Source organism: Ambystoma mexicanum, chromosome 4p (genome assembly GCF_040938575.1).
Source record: "Ambystoma mexicanum isolate Mex_15411 chromosome 4p, UKY_AmexF1_1, whole genome shotgun sequence".
Classification (NCBI taxonomy): Eukaryota; Metazoa; Chordata; class Amphibia; order Caudata; family Ambystomatidae; genus Ambystoma; species Ambystoma mexicanum.
The window spans coordinates 917,820,942-917,841,137 of NC_090927.1; positions in this window are offsets into that span (position 1 = coordinate 917,820,942).

Below are 20,196 nucleotides of genomic sequence, written 5' to 3' on the forward strand. Positions count from 1 at the left end.
GTGATATAGTTCTACTTAGAAACAGTGAATAATCTCACCCTGTGGTATAGTTGTACCTAGAAACTGTGAATCATATAACCCTGTGATATAGTTGAACTTAGAAACTGTGAATAATCTCACCCTGTGGTATAGGTGAATTGAGAAACTGAATAATTTGACCCTGTGGTATAGCTGAATTTAAAACTGTGACTAATCTCACCCTATGGTATAGTTGAAATTAGAATATGTGAATAATATCACCCAGTGGTTTAGTCAAACTTAGAAACTGTGAATAATCTCACCCGGTGGTATAGTTGAACTTAGAAAGTGCGAATTATCGCTGTGGTACAGCGGTAGTACAGTTAATCATAGAGAGTGTGTACAACTAACATCGGTGGTATAGTTGTAGTGGGAAGGTGTGAACGAAATCATCCAACGCCAACTATAACACAGCTCAAACTAACCCAAACCATGAGTCCTCCCAACCCACCAAAGTCTGCCGAAAATGACGCCCTCGCGCCCACCTCCCTTCCCGCCCACCCTACCTCCCACCCCCTTCCCCAAACCACCCTGCCCTCCACCACATCCCCTATTCATCCACTATCCAAACACCAAGCCAGAGGGGCATGATGGCAAGCAAACCATCCTAAGACCACTCCACCTCCCATCCCCTCCTCCCATCCGCTTACTATCATCATACCCGCTCCCCCAACCCACCGACCAATGACCAGCCTAACCTCCCAAGCACTCCCATCCCCGCTACCATCCACCCCCACTCCCCTCATCAAATCAAGTGTAGAGCGGATGAAGAGTGCGGAGCAGAAGAAGAGTGTGGAGTGGATGAAGAGTGTGGAGTGGATGAAGAGTGCGGAGCGGAGGAAGAGTGTGGAGCGGATGAAGTAAGTGCAACGGATGGAATGCATTGATCGGACGAAGCGCATGGATCAGAAGGAATGCATGAAACTGATTGAACAGATGGAGTGCATAGAACTAAGGGAGTACATGCGACCGACGGAATGCATGGAACAGCTAGAGGGCATGGAATGGACATTGTGCAAGAATGGTTGGAGTGCATGGAACCGTTGGAGTGCATGGAATGGTTGGAGTGCATGAAACATTTGGAGTGCATGAACCAGTTGGAGTGCATGGAACGGTTGGAGTGCATGGAACGGCTGGGGTGCATGGAATGACTGAAGTGCATGGAATGCATGGACCATGAAGGCGCTCGATCTCAAGCACCTACTGAAAACCACTTTATCACATCACCACACTTACTGTCTTTTATACACCACCACTCAACTAGAACACAGCGATACTATGACACATTCGGTATAGCTGTTCTCATACCAACACCTGCCACATACTCCCCATCATCCTAACTAAACACACCTGGCTGCACACCCACCAGCCTATGCGTTCTCCTCAGGCCTAACGCAGCCAGAATCCGTCTGGTATCACCCTGCCAGAAGGAACACATACTCCTGATCTCCCAACCACCACACCTACCGTTAAGAAGCAGCTATCATATGAGTGCCACACCTGCTGCACACATATCTGGTGCACACATGCACCTTATGACTCTCTCTCTCTCTCTCTCTCTACTGACTTGAACTATGGTTCCCGAGGGCGTTCAACCTACCAGCGCCTTGAGATCATACCAATGGTACATAAGGCGCTATATAAATGCAAAGTAACATAACATAACGTAACAAATAGAGTACATGTTCTGTAGAAAAGCTCAACATAAATACAGCAAAAACTGCACAAAGCGACCCCACTCCTCCCACCATCCCATTACGCCCTCAAACTGTCTTGTCAGGGTCACTGTGAACTCTAACTCACATCACAGTCTGCTATTTCCCATGAGAACCTGCTGAGCATGTATGTTAACTGATTCTGGTAGATGACCCCGCTCGTAACTGCGATCCTGCGGGTAGAGGACAGCAGTGACTTGAGCTGGGTCATGCTTTGCTCTTCATTTTCCTCAATCATGGAGTTAATGATCTCCCCCAGGCACCTACAGGTGCAGTAAAACAATGACTGTACAGACATGCTAGTGTTCAGAAGCCTGCACACCTTTTCTTTTAGATTTTGAGGGGGAACCTGAAAACCAAATGCGCCCACTGACTTGCAGTGGGGTGAGTGCTCCTTAGAGTGTTCAGGGGAGAGAAAGCAAACATTGGGAGAGTAACCTCGTAAATAGATATAGTTGCCATGTAAGGGTACCCTGATATCCTATGTAATACAGTACTAGTTACTCATCCTCTCTTCAACTCTTCTGTGGGTGTGTGTTCCACTGGTGTGGTTGTAGAGGGCATACAACTTGAGGAACATCCCGAGAACCACAGCATGTAAAGGAATTTCTGTAACGGAATTTCCTGTGCTAGTAAGTAGCCTCATCTTGATACTCATCTCTGAGCCAATTACTTTAGGGATGCAAATGAGGTACAGAGGGCACATCAGGTAAAGTGACTCAAAACCTGTAATGCACAGTGAATAACTTCACAGTCATCTCATGAATGCATACTCTAAATTGGCTAGGCCAGGTGAAAGTCTGCAATTTAATACTACAAGAGGCCAGAAGCAGTATCGATCACTCCTTATCAGTGAGGCGCCCTCAGCAACCCAATCTAAAATTAAAATGAAAGCAACTCAAAAAGGCAGCCCAACCGTAGTGTGCATTTCAATAAAGATGCACCATTAGACAATTCAGAATTGTTAAATGCGGAGGAAGATGGTAACAGAGTTGCTGTGACTCAAACCCAACCACAGATTAGATGGAGAGTTAGTAAAAAGGCTGACCAAACAGAAACGCACACTTCAATAAAGAAGCACATTTTTGACTCTGTATTAATATATAAGTATGACTTTGTGTACAGGGAACTCAAAAACTGTTGGATGTAAAGTGGCTCAGATTCTATGCACCTTGATCCGTGGATGGATTACTTCAAGTTATAAAGTGTCCTTGCATAGGCTGCAGCATAGCAAGCATATGTATATATATGCTTCCACCCCATATTGCCAATGTGCTTTTTTGTTCCACTTGTCAAGGGATAAACAAAGGCGCCAAAATACAAATGAAAAAAATAGGCCAATTTAAAAAGGTTTGGAGATGCTGGGATTTCAGCACGTCTCCTTCTTGGGATGGGAGTGCCCACGTCACTTCATAACTAACACCATGGCTGTGAAGGCCATATAAGAGAAGATAGCTTAGAAAACCATTATACATCCGCATATGTCACCATGAGCATGGGCAGCACATTCCTTTTAGTGCCACATCATAGAGAGAGATGAGAGGTAGCAATAGCTTATCTGTAGTCTAAGGGTGCCGAAGAAGGATACTGATACAAATGTGGCATGATTGTGGTTATAAACCTTTATTTCGGAAATGGAAACGAGAACCTCACTATCCTTAACTACTAAGAGGGGTTTCCCTGCCTCAACACCTCTTTTAACAGAGACTGCCAGAATGTCTGTCAAAGTAAATTCCACTGTCCTGTGTCAAAATCTTCTTATACCCCTCAAACTATATGACTAGAGAGTAAACTAACATGAAGTTCCTTCTTTAAGGAGAGTGGTTCCTGTCTCCTGCTTCTTGAATGGCGTTTAACAAAATGTCCCTTCAAAACAAAAATATCCAGGGGGAATGACTCCCTTCCCCTGGTTTGCAGGTTTCAAAACAGTCTTTACACAATGTTCTCTCCAGGAGAATGGCTCCTCTCCTGGTGTGGTTCTGTACAACTTTCAATAAAACAAGGGGGAGTGACTCCCTTCACCTGGTATGTCTTGATACAATGCACAACAAGGCCAGGAGGAATGACTCCCTTCACCTGGCTGCTTCACCTTAATTCTTAGTTCAGGACCAAGAGAATGCCTCCCTTCCCTTGCCGTCTCTATAACAACTTCTGTTTGACTACCAGGAGGACTCCTTTCTCCTGGTATTACTTGCTAGCGTCTTTCCTCAGTTCTTCCAGGTTGATACCAACTTTGCCTTTGTGACCTGCTCTCAACAATGTCCCGACCGACTAGTGCACTTATCTCTGGCACTATAGCGTGGAAGATTTCCTTTGAACTTTCATGTCTTTCTTTTGCGGTCCCTGACACTTCTAATGTGACCAGTGTTTTTTTCTTCACCACTGTTATGGTGGACAGGGTCCCACTGCGGTTGTGGACAGGGTCTCAGACCCTTCCCTGGTGTCCAGTGGGCTTCTCTTTCCCACTGCAGTTGTGGAAAAGGTCCAAGACCCTTCCCTGGTGGACAGTTGGCATATCTCTGCCACTGTCTGGAGGGCAACGCTCTGTGGTACTTGCTTCAGGCTGGTTTAGGTCCCAGACCCTCATCTTGCTTGGGCTCCAAACTCTTGCCTTTATCCCTCATATGCTAGGCCACTTGGTTCCCTCTCCTGCTAGATCCCCGCAGAGCACTAAAACATTTCCTCCTGTTCCATGCTCCTTGGGGCCACCTCTTCTCAGTATTTGCATTGGTGTTAATCTTTATGCCTCAGATGATCTTCTTCGTCTCAGTCGAGGAAGCTGTCATGATGTTACAATAGTACATGGATGTATCAGTCAGAGGGGGGTGTTGTTGAGAAAGCTGCACCAGGCTATATCGAAAAACTAGGATTTAAGAAAACTGTGTGTGAGTGTGAATGTCGTGTGAATGTGCGTGTTTGTGTTAATGTGTGCATGCATGTGTCTGTGTGTGCAGGTTGGTGTCTGTGCACATGATGCATGTATGTGTGTGCATGAATGCAATGTGTATGTGTTAGTGTGGGTACAGGAATGAATTTCCAGAACCTGTTGGGGTGAGGGAGGAGTGAAGGCCACAAAGAAGGGGGAGGGGTAGTTAGGTGCGACAATATGTGATTGCAATCCTTTGGATACTGACTACAGGACAACGCAAACAGGACAATGCTGCTATGTATTGGCATATCCAGAATGAAAATGTCTACTTCAAAAACAGTATTGGTCATTGTTAGAGAAACCCAACATGACTGGGCAATTACAATGGCAATACTATTGCACAGACTGTATGACGTCTTCTTACAGTGGCAAAATTGGCACTATTAGGGCTAGCCAACATGAGAGTACTTTTACAGTGGCTACAGTGGCTAGATTCTTACAGTTTAATGCATTATGGGTATGCAAAGTAGTTGAAAAGATTGCTTTGAAGCTGCATGTGAAATTTGGCTTGTCAACTGAAATGGCAATTTATATTCTTGCATTACATCTAAAATGGGTTTGTCCTTATATTTTAAAACTCACTACATCTTCGATGGTGTTTAATGATGTCATAAGTGGATAAATACATGAATAAACATGCATTCTTTGAAATCATTTCCATCCTGTTCAACATAGTGCAGTTGTGTGTTTGGGCTTGGAGGACGAAATGTGTTCAGCAACATAAAATTGCTCTGCCTTTTGAAAAAGAAAGACACTTCAATATAGGTATTAAAACGCTTTGATGTGTGTATGAGAACGTTCAAAAACAAATGGTTTACATTACTACAGCACAAAGAAAACATATGGAAAGCCAACTGCATGTGACAACTGTGTAGTGTCTACTCATTGCCTACGCCCAGGGGTGTTTAGTCTGCACTTGACCATAGGTGAACGCAAGGCTTTAACCACCCTAGCCAAAAAGAAAGATCTGATTATAAAATCCGCCGATAAAGGAGGCAGCATTGTGATTCAGAATATATCACAATACAAAGAAATGGTGATGCTTTTATTAAATGATGAGAGCAACTACAAAAAACTAAGAAGGGACCCCTCAGCTACCATTAAACTAAAAATCCAGGAAACAACTAGATTTGCATTAGAGCATGAGTGGATTACAGAACGTGAGGAAACTTTCCTTAATACTTCAGAGAATAGAATACCAGCCTTCTATGCTCTTCCTAAACTTCATAAAAGAAGCCAAAACCCCCCAGGTAGACCTATTGTGTCTGGCTGTGGCTCAATCCTCGAGCCGATCTGCAAATTTATAGATTACTTTCTGAAACCCATGAGCCAAAAAACACCTACGTATCTTAGAGATACGATGTCCACCATCTCTAAATTTGAAGGACGACAATTCAATAATGAGCAGGAACTTCTGGTGACTATGGATGTAGTTAGTCTGTATACAAACATCCCCCAAGAAGCAGCGGTGGAGTGCATTCGACAACATCTTACTCACTTCATGACCCAAACAAGAGTTCCAACTAACTTCAGAGTGGAACTACTTGAAATCGCCCTCACTAACAACTTTTTTACTTTTGATGATGAATACTATCTCCAAATAAGTGGCACGGCAATGGGAGCTGCGTTTGCTCCAAGTCTGGCAATAATTTTCATGGCAGATTTTGAGAGGCTACATGTCATAAATACATCCAACCCGTTCCAAGACAAAATCTCCTCTTGGTTTAGGTACATCGACGATGTCATTTTTGTATGGAAAGGGGATGAAAATAGCCTTGCCTCATTCTTTGAGTGGATTAATACTCAGACACAGGAGATCTCATTCACTATGCAAAATAGCAGAAGTGCCATTAACTTCTTGGACTTAACTATCTTAGTTAAGAATGGTGCACTGCAATGTGACCTTTTCAAAAAGGAGACTGAGAGGAATACTTTACTCCATTACAAAAGTCATCACCCAAAAAACCTAAGGGATAATCTCCCATATGGCCAATTCTTAAGATTAAGGCGTAATTGCACTGAAATGAACTCATTTCAAAAACATGCAAAACAACTAAAAAGCAAACTACAAGACAGAGGATATCCCAAAAAACTTGTCAGCGGGTCGACTAAAAGAGCCAAATATACTCCCAGGGAAAGTTTACTAACACCCAAAACAAGAAACCCGGACCAAAAGGATACCATCACTTTTGTCTCCACCTTTGGCCCTGACACAACCAAACTTAAAGGACTTCTGAAGAAATTTTGGCCCCTGGTTCAACTAAGCCTGCCAGAAGAGATGACACCTAGAATGGCGCTAAAACGCTCTAAAAACCTGAAAGACATACTAACACATGCAAGATTGGAGAAGAAAACACAAAGATCTACACTTTGGAACATGCGGGAAATAAGAGGGCACCATCCCTGTGGCACCTGCACAATCTGTCGCTTTACCAGAAAAATGTCGTCCTTTAAGATTGGTGAAAAAGACTGGGAACTTAGGCAATTCACCAACTGCAAAACGGCTAATGTAATCTACATCATTGAATGTCCTTGTGGCTTGCGCTATGTTGGAAAAACAACCAGACAGATCCACAAAAGGATAGGAGAACATAGATCCCGTATCCGATGCAAATCTGCCGCTGCACCAATGGTACAACATTACATTGAAAACCATCACGGTCCTGACGATATCCTATGGTGGATAGCAGATGCAGTACCCAATACGAGTAATACCACCAACTCACTTAACTATAAAGAAGCATGGTGGATTTTTAAATTGAAAAGCACAACTACTGGGCTTAACGAGATAGACCCCTCGCAGTTCAGCAGATAAAAAACCTCTATTTTAGTTGCTTTCTCCTGCCAAGTTATTATTATCACCCATTCAGGACTCTCATGCTCTTTTGAGACCCCACAATTCAGGGCCTCACTCAACGGTTAACAATAGTTGCGACCCACACAGTCCCTTTTAGGCGCCCTACTTCCTTTATGGAATCCCCCATCCACAATATTGGGCCCCCCTGGAATTTGCTTACATTTGTATCCAGCCACAGCTTACCTTTCTTTCTTTATATAGATTGCGCCCAACTGCAACTAGTCATTCACATCAGACCGACACCCAGCCTACATAGGCTTGAGGCTTATTACAAAAAATGAATCGTGAGATACCTTAATGGTCATATAGTACGGCTATGAGCACGAGAATAGTGTCTCTCGGTAATACTTCCACATAGCAACACTACAGACAACCGGGCCCACGCATGCGCACCCGCTAAAAATAAAAACAACAATCCGAACACTACTCTCGGCGCGCATGCGAGTCAGGGCATCCGAGTACATTGCAGCACCATTATTTTCAAGCCTCGACAGAGTTCTTCAGCCGCAGCCTCAAACACAAATACTCGCCAGCATGCAGTGAGCCCACTTCTTCACTCTCAAGGTAAACACTCCTCCTGGACCTGCATGTTCAGATAATTTTATTGCCACTACCCTTGCTAACGAAGGGCTCGTATCTCGTTCCCCTCAGGCAATTATGGAAAATAAGACCCATTCAGCCTACATTACGTGCTGTTCCATGTGCTAGTGAGCAGCCATTTCACTGGAACCACGTCCCTTCCGGTGCTCTACCGCTCAGCTACAACACATAAAGGTGAGCGCCTGAAAAGTTTTTTGCCTATTTTTAGCCTACTACTGTGCTGTGCTTCTTAATCTTTTTTTAATCGTTACTACTAGCCTTCTTACTGAGAACATTATGTTCCCTAATCTTTGCAGTCAACTACAGCCGGAAAAAAGAAAAATAAACCATTTTGCATCATAGCAGGCCACAGCTTTTTCAGACCAAGGGATTCCTGCAACCCCCAAGGTCAGACCCGTGTACCTCTTGTCCCTTACTTTTTAGTGGTGTACCACAATCATGGAATTATTATGTCTTATTTTAATACACACGCCTCTACACCTCGCAATTCAGACACTAACAGAGATCCCCTGTTTCTCCTTTTAGGGAGACCTACCCCAGGCCCAAGATGAAGGCATCCAGCCGAAACGTCTCATCGACCAGCACCACTAAATTCCTCCTGGTCCCTACTTTTTTGTAGATCAATATCTAGACGTCGACCACTTGTTAGGTCACCCTCCAGCCTGGCTACACCTACCCAAGAGCTCTCTTACTAAGTGCTTGTGTCTTGGATGTCATGTATAGACTACATGCTAATCACTTGTCACTAAGGTGGTGGTTTCACAGTGTTTCTTCTTAAACACTACTTTGGCATGTTTTGAAAATTTAGCTTGTCATAAACAGATGCTTAAGGAAAAATTAAGATTAATAATTATTCTCCTTAAAATAACTCTGTATTTTTGAAATGAACCCTTTGTGCATTTTCTGAATGTGTTCTTTCAACAAATGTTATTCTTCTCCTTTTTTTTTTCTTTCATTTTAAAACAACTAATGATGCAGTATTTCCAATTGCATCCAGCAGCAAAATAAATTACAAAAGCTGTAAAACTACTATCGATTTGTGTCTGAAACTTCCTCTGGTACATTCTCGCATTTATAGTGTTTGTGTACCTTTTCTGACATAATAAAAATAACCCAGGCCTATTTAAGTCATATAATAGGCCCCCAAAAATGTTATACGACAGAACAACCCCCTACTGTTGATCTAGTCTGCAGTCTTAGTCAGCACCCATCGCATGATGCACAGTGAGGGGCCCACAGCTCAAACAGACAACACTGAATGTATCAGAGTGTTGACTCTTCGGAATGAAAGAGATGGGGTGAAATGTAGTTGCATCCCAATGTAGCCTCCAGTACTGCTTTGTGGAAAGTGGCCATTTTGCACACTGGCTTGACCATCCCTGCTACTGCCCTCTCTGCAACACTACTGATATGCACACACCCGGAAGCAACTCGCATCTGTATCTACAAGCGACCCAACGCGTTGCCAGTGGAATGGGGATAATACCTTCATCCATTCGGGAGGAAACTCACTTGGAATATGCACATGGAGGGTGCTGTATTGAAGAATAGCATGGCACACAATATCTGTGCCAGCCTCACCTTTGGCCCAACATGTGATCCTTGGCCAGAGCCACCTCTTCCGATAACCACTAACTGCTCTGGTTGAGATGGAAAAGATACGCCTTTTACTTCTGATTCCCTGTTACCTTCTTAATTATTTTCCCCCACAATAGTGTTTCTCTTTGTCTTCGGGCATCATTAAGAGTCCGTCGGTAGCCGTGCCGGAAAAACCAGCAGGCCGCCACCGGACCAGTAATTCCATTCCACCTCTGTGATTGCCGGAATCACCGGGGCATTACAACCCCGGTGACCCGGTAATTCTGGAGGCAGAATTCTGTAAAGCCCCATTCCCATTGAGTCCCATGGGGACGGGGACCATGTAAACACTGGTTCCGTCTACGACAGAGCCAGTGTTTCCATGTCTGCCTGCAGGCGGGTGGTGTTACTTCCGCTAGGTCAGACCTGGCAGGAGTGACACCTCCCGCCTTCAGGACTCGGAATCAGCCGATCCGGAAAGAATAGTGGCGGCGGATTTACCGCCATTGTTGTTTCCGGACCTGCTGACTTGGTTTCTTGTTACACCCTCACGAATGCAGGCATCATGCTATCTTGCCAGTGGAAGTACACCACCTCCACATGAGTCTGTGTTTAACAAGAGGAAATGCTATTTTTGCTATGGGTGGAATGTAATCGTTTCATGTCACATATTAAGACTGATCAACATTTAAAGGAACCCTATGTTATCCTTAAAAACAAGGGTATTCCTCGCAGAAGGGTTGAGGTTGAAGAAGCAGTTGTAGACAAGGCTCAAAACCATTTCTTTTTCAAGATACCATAGATATTTTGGAGTCGGCCCGGTGTGTGTTGGAAACAGTGTAATAGTCTGTACCAATAATAAAACGAGGTCATGAGATTAAATGGTCATGAAAAAGAGTGAAACATTGCATTTGACATTTACTGAATCTTCTGAAACTGGTACATGACCATGTGTCTGCTTTCCCTTTTTTTTGTATTTCCAAAACAACGAGCGAATCCGCTTCTTACAAAGGAACGACAACGAGTATATCAACTAGTACATTTGAACAGAGTTGGTAATCACAGGGGCCAGGTTGCATAAAGATCAATTTTTAGGTCTGGACAAGAGAGATTTAGCTCTCTGCCAGAGCTCTTGGAGATACATATCTGAGGGACCGTGGTATCTATCAGCTGCTCTTTGATGCACAGAGACCATCAAGTTGAAAGCTTTATTATAGTGTAAGTCATTTAGTAGGAGTGAGTGCAAATTAAGTTGGAGGGAGATTTGCTGAGTGATGCTTTTAAGAGCATGTTTTGTTTTTTTTGCTGCTTAACACGTCCACAATTCTGCCCTTTTGCGCTAAATACAGTGGGGTTGAAGGATACTGCGACTAGGCTCCAACTAAAGACTCGTGATCAGAATGTGTTGAAAAGAAAGTGGATCATTTAGGGAATAACGTTGAGGAAAAACTGCACTTGGACTCTTTTTGATAAAGGTAACAAGGTAGTGCCTAGTAGACAAGACATTCTGTGTTTCAAGGTTGAGAGTAATAAATAACGTGGACATTCATATTGTTGAATTCCCTGACCACAAGAGTCTCCATCGCTCCAATATTAACCTTCTAATGTTGGTGAAATGATTCTCGAGATAAAGGTGTGTTGTTTAAAATGTGATACAATCTATATTTCAATAATCTCTCTTCCATGCCTTTACCCTGGGATGTTTTGAAAGGCGGTCCTGGCTCTAAATGTATGATGTGGACGACCTAGTTTATAACCTACACAAGAGTTATTGACCAAATAGAAATGATGGCCATTTAGTATTTCTGCAAGAAACAGGTGATTTATCAGTGGTAGGTATGAATGGAGATTGGAGGTGGCTCCCCTGCATTATTTAAATGCTCCTGGCACAGTATTCCTCATGGTCACAGAAAGGGGTTACGTTTGCAATTATGGAACTCGAAGGGTTATTCCAGTTTTCTGTGAACAATAATGTCCTTCATATAATAGACAGCAAGAGACTTTTCTTCATGAGGTCTGGCTGACCAAGGCACCTGTGACTGATGACTATTTGTACTTTTCTAAAAGAAGCTCCATCATAAGAATGCTCTCTTAATTGCTATGACACTCTCTACGGGTTGCTTCCGAAGTCATTGAGGATGGAAGTGACCATTTATTACTAATTCATTTTAGATGAATTACACAAAATGGACATTGAACCTGGTTGTTGATAAATTATTATTTTCCACCAATGGATTGTCACATCATCCTAAGGCAACTAACACATAGTTTAGAATAATGATTAACCACCCATTTACATGATGACAATATAACAATTTGTAATTTAAATGCAAGGTGCCCCGACATAGAATTGAGTGAAGGCTTTACAGCAATGGCTCTTGAAGAAAATCCACCGAAAGGGATATTTGTAAATAAATAAAACTACTGTAAAAGAGGAACGATATGAGCCGAATATATGCCTAACTGGGAATTATTCAACTCCATGCTGACATATAACGGGACACGCTTCCTCCCACTATTTCTGCCCCTCTATTGCAGTGCCTCTCGCACTCCCGCCGGTTAATCTGGAGTTGCTGACCATCGACAGCCACATCAATGAAGGTAGGCCCTTGCCGGCTTGCAGATCGGGTTGCGCATGATACAAAACTGCCAGTGCTACTTGCCTGATTTAATTTACCTCACTTGTAATCTACAAAGGCCTGATCTACATTTCGAGCACCTGAGAACACGTGCTCTCACAACGTGGGTCACATCTTCACTATTTTAAACACCATTTTCCAAGAAGGCCACTGCATTCCACCAGCACTGCAGTGCTGTGTGAGCCCCAGGACATGTGAGCCTAGCCTGATTGGCTGCTGCTTCGGTACTCTGGACCAATCGGGGAGCCGGCAGGTGAACGCCGGCCCTATTTAAGGCCCACTCTTAAGCCCTTTCTGTGCCTGTCTGGGCCTGAATGGGCTTGGATGGGCCCCAACCTTATTTCCGCCCCACAAACAATGCTGCAGCCTCCTGGGCATGTCTTGCTCCTGAACATGGACCACGGCCCCCCTTTTTCCTGCACAAATGTGAGTGATGGCTGATCTGTCTGATTGCCTCCTCCAGCTGTCTCCCTGAATTGTAACTGTGCCATTCCTTTACTTTCGCTCCCTGGATCTTCTCTCTTTACGACACTGTGCCCTGTGTTCTATATTTGATAAATGCATCTCTTTTTGTGTTTCTCCTTAACTCTCGCATCCCTGTGTACACTGCTTTGTATTCCATTTTAAAACCCAAATCTAGGTGGGTGTGCATTCACATCTGCATCGATTCTGAGCTGCACTGCATTGTTTTCCTGTTTTAAAACTCGATTCTAGGTGGGTGTGCTTTCACATTTTGCATCCATTTTGTGCTGCACTGCATTGTTTTCCTGTTTTAAAACTCGATTCTATGTGGGTGTGCTTTCACATCTTGCATTCATTTTGTGCTGCACTTAATTGTATTCCTTTTAAAACTCAAATCTAGGTGGATGTGCTTTCACATCTGCATCCATTTTGTGCCACAGTGCATTGTATTCCTGTTTTAAAAAACGAATCTAGATGGGTGTGCTTTCACATCTTGCATCCCTGTGTATGATGCATTGTATTCCTTTAAAAAAATGATTCCTGCACCCCACCTATTGCTCTGCATCTGTATTGTGCCCTTCTCAGCTACTAGTCAGTTAGGGCCAGGACTATGCATTGCAGCCCTCTCCTTCTTTTTCTTCCCCTCTCGCATATATCCTCTGCCACTGAGATGGTACTCTCCATCTATCCAATCTATTCTAGCTGCTATCCTATCACCTATCCTCCCTCTGTCACAAAATCGGTTTGGAAAAAGCACAACAAAGACATCCTGGGTGCAACCCTGACCTTCCCATCGCAGACACCTATGTCAGTACATCCTCCAGGCGGATCTTCACTGACATCCTCTTCTCTGATCCCTCTCCAGACCTATGGACTTCTCCTCTCATCTCTACTCTCTCCCCTTTCTCATCCTCTCTTGACGGGCTTCTTCTCACCATGCTGCATCATTAATGTCTACCACACTGGCACTATCCAGGTTCAGGTTCCTCAGGCCAACCTCCTTCTTTCTGACTATATCCTGCCATCCCTCATTAACTTTCTTCCTTCTCGTGCCTCTCCCCTACTTCCCCCTCTGTCCCCCCACCTCTGAATGAAGTACCATGCCCCTGTACTCCACCTCGGAAAAACCTTCAAAGGCAGAGATTTTCTCCACCTGGCGACTCTTAATGGCCACTCATCCAACAACCCCTCTGCTGACATCTGCCTCCTTCTTGAAGACACTGACCTTGACATTCTCGCTCTTACTGAGACATTGTTCAGTGCCAGCTCAGTCACCACTTTTAACTCCCTCCTACCTGATGGCTTTAAAATCATTTCCAAGTCTCGACCTCACTGTGCTGGCGGTGAGGTTTCCTTAATCTTCCCTGAGTGGGTTCCTTTTTCCATCTTACCCACTCAGCTCCACTCCTCCTTTGAGAGCCTGGTATGCAAATTGGTTATCTCTCCCTCCTCCACCCTGACCATTGCCACCATTTACCAGCCTCCAGGCGCTACCTCTTTGTTTCTCTCTGAATGGGCTGATTTCTGTTCCTCCTTACTTTCAACTTCCTCGAACCTGCTGCTCCTGGGTGACTTTAGCATCCAATTGGACTCCCCTGGCACAGCATCCACTCTTTTCATTGACCTCTGTACCTCTCTATCCCTCTCCATTCTCCCTTCTGGTCCAACCCACTCTGCTGGACACACTCATCCACTCTGACCTCCCTCTCTCATCCCACCTGGCCACTCCTCTCTCTTAGTCTGATCAATCTCTTCTCTTCTCCAACCTGGGTCCTTATGGCCACTCTTCCATATGCCATGCCAACTTCGTTCACAGACATTCGTCTGATGAAACCAGTGTCAGCTGCTGCCTTCACCTTTACCTTTATCCTCCCTTGTCCTTCCAACTCAGAATATACCACTGTCACTGCTCTCAGCAACGTCCACCTGTCCATCACCAACACCCTTGACATTGTTGTCCCAGTCATGAGGATCCGCTTGAAACACACCTCTAAGCGCAACACTTGGTACGACTGCAAATTTGCAGACCTGAAACGAAAGTGCTGAGCTGCAGAATGGAAGTGGCAAACCTCAGGCTCATCCTCTGACAAACTGGCCTGCCACCTACTCCAATACAGAATCTCTATCCATGCCAAGAAAAGGGCCCACATTCTTGCACAGGTATATGGCTCAGACAACATCGGGTGAACTTTTCAAAATCTGCATGGAACATGCCAACACTTCCATAGTATCCTCCTGCCCTATTCCTTCTCAGGCCCTCTGCAACGCACTCCCTCTTAGTCATGAGAAGAACTTTCTTAAATTCGGGAAGATCCTCTAGACCTTCCTCTTTACCTCCTCCTTCCCTATCTCTCTCCTCTGCTAATCTCACAGTTGCTTGTTTGGTGTTCAGGGCCCTTATGCATCCTCGGGCCCTGACCTCCCACACCAAATCGCCCAGCTTCTGTCTATCCTCAGCACTTGCATCGACTCACCCTCCACCCTCGAGGCTCACGCTTACCTTACATTGCACTTCATTAGTTGCTCACCCATGAGCACCCCAGCATCTATTCCATTACCTCTAACCTTCTGCACTTGCAAGTTCTCAACACTCACAAGCATAGTAGGTTTGTTCTCCCTCCTGCCCCCCACTGTATTTAACATTTTTGGTATGTTTTTGAATTGTTTCTCATCCCTTGTCCCCTCCCTGTTGCCCAAAATGGATAAGAAGTTACACTTTGGACAACTATTGCAATTTGACACCCTCCTACTTCAGTGATAATTCCCAGTTACAACTAAATATTACTATTTCAAGCTCAAATGAAATATCTAATTCATGGAGCAGAAATGTACAAATAACAAAACGAGGTAATGAGATTAAATGGTCATTAAAAAGAGTGAAAAATTAAATTTGACATTTACTGAAGCTTCTGAAACTGGTACATGACCATGTGTTTGCTTTCCCTTTTTATATCCCCACAACAACGAGCTAATCCACTTCTTACAACGGTACCACAACGAGTATATCAACTAGTACATTTGAAAAGAGGTGGTGATCACAGGGGCCACGTTTCATTAAGGTCAATTTTTAGGACAGGACAAGAGAAATTTAGCTCTCTGCCAGAGCTCTTGAAGATACATATTTGCGGACCGTGGTATCAATCAGCTACTCCTTGATGCAGAAAGAGAGCATCTTGTTGAAGGCTCTATTATAGTATAGGCCATGTTGTAGGAGTGTGTGGAACTTAAGCTGGAGAGAGATTTGAGTGATGCTTTTAAGACCATGTTTTGTTTCCATGATGCTTGGTATCTCAAAATGTTTTGCCTTTTGTGCTGCATACAGTTGGTTTAAAGGATACTGCAACTAGGCTCCCAATCCAACCGAGTTAGTTGCCTAATACCACAGAGAGCGCTTTTCATTGGGACATTGCAACTTATCTAGAACAGTATGTACACGAGCTGCATCTTGGAATGGAAGAACATGCATGACAATAATATCATATATTTGTTATGCTCACCTGGCTCCCACAGGGGTGTCGATCGGACCTGGACAGCTGTGACCTCCTCCAACGTGAAGCGTAGTGCAGAGATGACAGACTGGACTGCACCGCCTAATCTCGTCTGCTTGACCCGTAGAAGTATTCTCCTGCAAGTGGAGAAAGGGATTTAGCCACCCGTGGATTCTAGTAATGGCACCCCACTGTTCTCCCCACTAATCACCACCGATATTCACTTTCAGTAAGCTCACCTTATGTTTTTAAATGATGAGCTCTCCATCCTGCGTGGAATGCAGGGGCGCGTAGATACAAGTTACTTCACTGGTTTGAAGGCGTTGGAAGAGTTCCGGATGAATATTGACTCTGAGGTTCCAGGCGAGAACCCGTAAGTATAAAGTTCAAAGAGTTCAATATGTCTGATGTTCCCTCTTGTACATTCCTTTCTTGTGTTGCAGCTGGATCCAAGGGAAGATTGTCTTCTGGCAGCTGATGGTGCTCAGGTAAGAGTCTGTATTACCCAACACTGTCCGGTAAAGATGCGTGTATTTAAATTGCTGGTTTCTCTCCCCTTACAGGTGCGGCGTAAGAAGTTGCGGTTTGCTACAGAATAATGCCTCCGGTTGTTAATCAGGTAAGTCTATGGTGGAGAGGTTGTATTTGTTGGCTCTCTCGGCACACCTTATGTTTCTTTCGTCCTTTAGATGGTGGCATTTGGCAAAGAAAATGATGGAGGCTGCACCGGATGGAAAAATGCTGTGAGGACTGGTGAGTTTGGCGCGGCGCTGCAGCTGGCATTGCGACGCATGAAGAATAATGTCCTTTTCAACTTCGTAGACGTGATGGATCCGGAATTCAGGTAAGGATTGACATAATATCTGTATTCTAACCTTTCTTTCTTCTTCCTTCTATTGCTAGGAGCTCTGGATTCGAGACGGGCGTGGCTGAAGACTGGATGCTGACTGCAGGCACGGTGAGCATTAGGCTGCTGGATGCAGAATAACGCGAAGCATGTGCTGCTGTTCGGGCGTGGTTTAAATAGTCTCCAAAGTAGTTCCAGGTAAGAAGTCCCTAGAACCACACCCGAGTAAAAAATAGTCTCTGTAGTAAAATAGTCCCATCCAGGCCTCACATTTGCTTGGATTCATTTGCAGCATGGTCTGCATGAGGTAAGTAAAATCTATGAGCCTGGCACCTATGGGGCCAGGACTGATTTCTATTATGAGCCTGGACTGAACCCAGACAGCCCCCAGCCGGGGCTGATGGGGTTTTATTAAATATCTGGATGCCTGCTGCCGGGGCTGATGGGCTTGATCCGGATGCCCGGGGGTAGGCAACATGACAATATTGGAGATTGTTTTGCATTTAGCTATGTGCATTATGTTTTCATGTGCAGCCTGCCATGCGGAAATGAGCCTGCAGGTACCGAAACCAAGGGGTGGTTGGCTGGAGGAAGCAGGCAAATGCCAATTGGGTTTCTGCAGCTAAAGGAATGTCTACTTGTTTGGAGCCCATGAAAAGGCTGAATGGTCCTTTATAAATGATGCCTATAGATTAGCTGCCAATTAATCAATTTCAAAATGAAATTCCGAGGTGTCTGTGTTGTGAACCCATCCATATACTTACGCTCTGCTCGGAGGGGAGAGCCGCCCACGCGGGGGTGGGGGCCCTCCCCAAAGACAGGGGCATACCCTCGATACGGTCCTGAGGAGGGTGGAAGCGAATTGCTTGAAAAAACAGCCGAGGCTGGCCAAGCAGTCCAACCCTAGACGGACCTACAACATCTTCACACGACCCCTCTTCCTCATCCTCGACACCATGGGTATCTCCTACACCAGCTACGCTGACGATACCCAGATCCTCCTCACCCTCACTGGGAACTATGACACTGACTCACTGACCCTCAACAACCTCTACAACACCATCCAAGCCTGGATGGCAGACAATGGTCTGTGCTTCAACTCCGACAAGACCGAACTCCTCCTGGTAGGTTCCCGTGACACGCTAAAAAAACTAGACTCCCAATTCAGTCATTTCACCATTGACTCCATTATAATACCTGTCTCAGACTGGTCAAAACTCTTGGTGTCTACTTGGATTCCAACCTCTCCATGGACAGATAAGTCAACGCAATAGCCTCCTCAGCTGCGTACCACGCCAAACTAATCAACGCAGTCAGACCCTTCCTCTCCAAAGAAAATTGCACAAACATAGCCAGAGCAATCACCGGCTCCAGGATAGATTACTGCAATGTACTCTTCCTAGGAACCTCCAACAAAAACCTGGAAAGGCTACAAATCATACAGAACAATGCCCTCCGCGCTGCCCAAGGTATTACGAAAAGAGAACACATCTCTGAGGCCAGAAAACTAGCCCACTGGCTACCAATAAGGGAAAGAATCATCTTCAAAGCTCTGACACTGACCCACAAGTGCATCCACCTCACCGCCCTGTCTACCTCTCACAAAGAATCTACCCCGTCTCCTCCACAAGGCCAACCATGTCACAATACACCAACATGCTCTGTGTGCTGCTAGTAAAAAGAGCCAGAGCTGGAGGATCCAGCTTCCCTTATCTCGCACCATCACACTGGAATGCCCTACCTCCCACAATCCGAGGTGAGCCCTCCCTCATTGCCTTCCGGAAAGCTATGAAAACCATCCTCTTCACATAAGGACTCTCGCAGCACCATGTTTGCCAATAAACTGTCTGTAATGCGATAATCAAAGATGCATGAGCTTTAATGACTAATCTGTTTGTAACAATCATTATGTGCCAACGACTGCTTCCAATCCTGTACCCCCTGTAACTAAGTTCCTGCAAGTACCAGCGCCACAATGCCCCTGGGCTGTGTGCGCGCTATATAAATATCAATAAATAAAATAAAAATGATAACAAGCACTGACAAAGCATATAGGTGCAGCTTTGCTTGGATAGAAGGTGATCAAAGGTCTTTCCTTTGACATTTGAAATGCCAGACCTATTGGCATTAACAATGTGTGTTCTGTTTGGTTTGCCAAGCGTGAACAAAAGTAGTATCAAGGTCTACATTCGTCCGCATTTCACCAAAAGATTTTCATATTAGCACTGTGGTTCGTGTTCACCGGTGTACTAGCTCGGTGTACTAGCTCAGTGTACTACCTTGCAAAACCTCATGGGATTCGGCTCAGTGTGGCCACATTTTCAGCGTCGTCACGAGCTACTATCGTTGACTCTGTAATTTGCAGAATCTCTTTGCATTAACCTTCACAAATAAGATACATCATATAGTTTGTAGTACTCTGATTCTTTGCATATGATAAATAGTGGACAGGGGTCTGCAACCTACGACTTGCCATATGTTCTGCAATACAGATCCCATCATCTGTTCACACTGGCATTGCCTATCTCCACTGGCAGAAAAAGGTTAATTTCGAAACCTTGTGTATTGCCCATGGTTCATATGACACACAGGGGGGCATTCCTCCGTCAGAAGGAAGCTTCAACGCTCCGTTGCTTTCAGGATACTTAGGTCTATTAATTCTGCACTAGTACTACTCCCCAACTTCAACAAGAAATGGCAAAGAGGATCCTCTTTTTCAGTTCTTGCCAAGAAACTGTGGGACACGCTGCCCAAACCTCTCCACCTGGAAGCGAACTGCCTGACCTTTAGGAAACAGCGCTAGACTTGGCTTTTCAACCAACCACTTGGAAAGAAATGAACAATAATAGCAATCGACTAAAAATTGTTCACCAGAAACCTGGGCTAATTTTCCACAAGCAATTTTAGAAGCTCTAGGCACTTCCATCTCTGGAAAATGAATTTGATTCATTTAACCCTCGCTGCACGACACTGATACACACCTTAATCGTCTACCACCAAGAGCCAGGAAGCGACAACACTTTCGCTGCCTTCCTCATCCCTCAAATAACTGCTCACTACTAA